Raw genomic sequence first — 4,244 nt, forward strand, 5'->3', positions numbered from 1 at the left:
CATCAAGATTTTTGAATACTGTGATCTTATTGCATATATATATATATATATATATATATATATATATATATATATATATATATATATATATATATATATATATACACATTTATATATATATACACATTTATATAGCTCTTGTAGTCATTTTGTAACTCTTTTTTGTCCCTTTTCTAGGTATCACATTTTTTAATGTGTGGGTACCACACGGTGGGTACCACGCGGTGGGTACCACACGGTGGGTACCACACGGTGGGTACCACACGGTGGGTACCACGCGGTGGGTACCACACGGTGGGTACCACACGGTGGGTACCACACGGTGGGTACCACGCGGTGGGTACCACGCGGTGGGTACCACACGGTGGGTACCACACGGTGGGTACCACACGGTGGGTACCACACGGTGGGTACCACACGGTGGGTACCACACGGTGGGTACCACGCGGTGGGTACCACGCGGTGGGTACCACACGGTGGGTACCACACGGTGGGTACCACACGGTGGGTACCACACGGTGGGTACCACACGGTGGGTACCACACGGTGGGTACCACACGGTGGGTACCACACGGTCGCTGCATATTCAAATTCTGGCTAAAAACATTTTAAATGCAGCTTTTGTAGAGTTTCTTCACTCACATATTCGACATCAATTTTATAGTTACCAGTGTAGCATAAGAGTTTCTCACAATTTCATTTATATGATTTGGCAGTGATAGTTTTTGTTAACTCCTGGATACATCTCAACACCTTTAATTTTTTCAATATTTTATCACACTGTATTCTTCATGTGTCGTGATTTCGCCATCTCCTATTTGAGTCAAGAATGTTATTTGTCCTGTAATGATCGTACAGCATTCCAGACCCAAACATAGCCTGCTCGGGTGTGTTAAACTATCGATTTGAAGCAAGAGAAGCACAACAATGCTCGTGGTGTCCCTATAGCACTTAATTTACGTATTTTCTTATAAAGTCTTCATGGTGGCAGCACTTACTACCTCCCCCTTTAATTTATTTCATTGTTTCAAAAATGTTTATGACGAAGAACTTTTTTTTTTTTGGGGGGGGGGAGGGGGGGAGGTTATAGTACATAATACTGACAAGATGAGAAACAGACAAATGTAGTCCATGAAAGCTTATTGATGGTGTTATGCACAGATTTAGCACTATTTGATCACAATCACATGAAACTGAAATGAGGTGAAGACTTCGGTGGGCATCACATACTAGTGTTCTGAAATGTGTTTCTGGAGGCCACTGAACACACACTAAACACATTTTCAGAAACTAGAGTACATTATTTTCATCAAGAACGAGGTACACAGTGCTCCCCACCAAGTTTGCATAAATTTTTTTCAGCCCCTGACACTACCGAGAAGTGCTACGTAGTGCTTCCCACCAACTCTATAGCCAAATACATTTCCAGTATCTCTGACAGTAAACTCAATATGTCCACTACTTTCACTACAGAGGTTTTGAAATTTATCTGAAATTCTAATCAGAAAACTTCTGGGACGTTTGAAAACAGATGTCATCTGACGTCCGCCTCGCTTACTCCTCCCTCACACACACACACACACACACACACACACACACACACACACACACACACACACACACACATACACACACACACACACACAAGACCTAGTAGCGTTCAGTGAAGAGGCGGGACCAGGAACTGAGTCTCGACCCCTGCAGCTACAATTAGGTGAACACACACACACACACACACACACACCCTCCCCTTTCAGGTTTGAATGTTTGTAACCTAACGAAGCCACTTTGTGGGCGAAATTTATTCAATAAATCTTCCATGTAACTGGATTAATGCATTTTAGTTTATTTTCCTAATCTTATTCTTGAATGTTCCAAGATTTATATTCTTCAATATGAAGTGAACGACTGAAAAACTACGTGAAGTTAGACGAAGTCCATAGGTTTGTGAACAGATTAATTTACGATATGAGAAATATTATTTGTGAGGAGAGGAAAAAATGTGGTGTCTAATAACATCCAGTATATGAGAAACAAAGGAGACATGATTGCAACGTATCAGATACTTGAAGGAATTGACAGGGATGGATACGAGTAGATGGATTTGAGAAGAGCAGGGACGAGGGTAATAAACTGAAGCTAAAATAATAATATATAACAATTTCTTTATTTCTACAAGTACAAGATATATAAGACTGGTTATAAATGACCATAATTTTTAAAGGGGTGGACCGGTAAGCCAGCGGAAGGCCTCGGTCAGATGACCAAAAGCTCCAAAGGCGGGTCATCATCTGACTAAGACCCGCGTCAGGAAACATTTGTCCTGTTTCCTGACGAACCTTACCTAACCTAACCTAACCTACAAGATATACAGGCCTAGCTGAAATCAATGACATACTACTATGTAATGACCCTTCTTAGGTAAATTTTGTCCCAGGATACAACCCACACCAGTCGACTAACACCCAGGTACCTATTTTACTGATGGGTGAACATAGACATCAGGTGTCTTATGGATACACGTCCTAACGTTTCCACCCGTTCCAGGGAATTGAACCTCGGACCTCATTGTGCGAGATGAGTACAGAGGAGTCACTGGATAGCTAGCTAGAAGTTATGGCTGAAACCAAGTCTTCAGTATCAGTAAGTTGATAATAAGATACGCAAGTCAATAATTAGGGAATTTATAATAAGGAAACATTACGGTGCTAAGACCTTTATCTCTTCTACTTTAGTTGCAGCGATCGTGAAGGTCTGACGTCTTTCCTCATTAAATATATCTTAAGGGTTTTCTTCTCAGTCTTATCCTCAGTTTTAGCAGACTTCCATTATAGGAAGGCAAAAGTAAAATTAATTGGAAGATTAAAAAAAAATTCTCACTGTTTCATGACTTACAAATGACAGAGTGCTATAGGCTAGTATCCATGCCGGTCACTTGAAGGTCGAGAGGCGGTGCCCAGAGCCGAGACCCACTGAGTACAAACAGTACACATTAATCAATAGTACAAGAATGTTGAGCACGCTCCAAAATACCTGACAGAAAATAACATTTCCTATATCCCGTTTTCATGTTAATAAACCATTCTAGCATATAGTTTATTATATCAAATGTAATATATCGACATCCCACACTTCTGCATGAAGCATCTGGACTCAACCTGCTGACTTTATTAACCCTAAAGACTTTTTTTAATGGTTAAAGAGTAGTGGAAAAGAATCCCTCCTTCGTAGTCTATGCATGTCGTAAGAGGCGACTAAAATGCCGCGAGCAAGGGGCTAGTAACTCCTTCTCCTGTATTATTAAATGTAAGAAGAAAGGAGTGCTTCTTCTTTTTCAGGTGACCTTGCCTTGGTGGGAGACGACCGGTGTGTTAAGAATGTATTAAGATGTGCTTTCTACATTTTACAGTCATTTTTAAACTAATGATTTTCATGAAATAGCTGGGATGAGTGGGGAACCTAGCTGCAAGAATAGCCCTTTGATGTCACGAGTAACAGACGGAGGATCAAGCCTTCACCACTCCTAGCACTGAATGACCCACACGGACGGAGAATCGAGCCTACATCACTAACACTGAATGACCCACACGGACGGAGGATAGAGCCTCCATCACTCCTAGCACTGAATGATCCACACGGACGGAGGATCAAACCTCCATCACTTCTTGAGCTAAACTAAATAACCGAGTTAGGAGGAGAGATTCCAGCGATAAAATCTGACCCACTTTGGTTACTAAACAACATTCATGATCTTGTAAAAGGTAACTTGCTATTTTTTATACAATTTTCAACCTTTCCTTTGTAATTTCAAAGCAATTTCTTCATTTCCTTTACCACTTATATTTCAAGATTACTGACGATAAGAGCTAGTCAAAAAAAGGGTTATATTGATAATATTGGTAATATTTGATTAAAAGAAATTTAACAAATAATGAATAATCTAAATAATAATAATGACAATAAATATGGAATTAAAGAAAATATTATAAAAATTATAAAGTTTAATGATGTTTTATTTATGGGGAAAGCGCTAAACCCTCAGGGGTCACACAGCACCTGGGGAAAATGGGATGCAACCAGATTTGATTCAAGGAAAGGAAGGAGAAACCCTTCAGTCGAGTTGCTCCTCACCAGCATCAGACATCCTTCCCTACGAGGAATAATAATAATAATAATAATAATAATAATAATAAAATATTAGTAATAATAATAATAATAATAATAATAATAATAATCAGTAATAA

The sequence above is a fragment of the Cherax quadricarinatus genome, chromosome 58, assembly GCF_038502225.1.
Source record: "Cherax quadricarinatus isolate ZL_2023a chromosome 58, ASM3850222v1, whole genome shotgun sequence".
Taxonomy (NCBI): Eukaryota; Metazoa; Arthropoda; class Malacostraca; order Decapoda; family Parastacidae; genus Cherax; species Cherax quadricarinatus.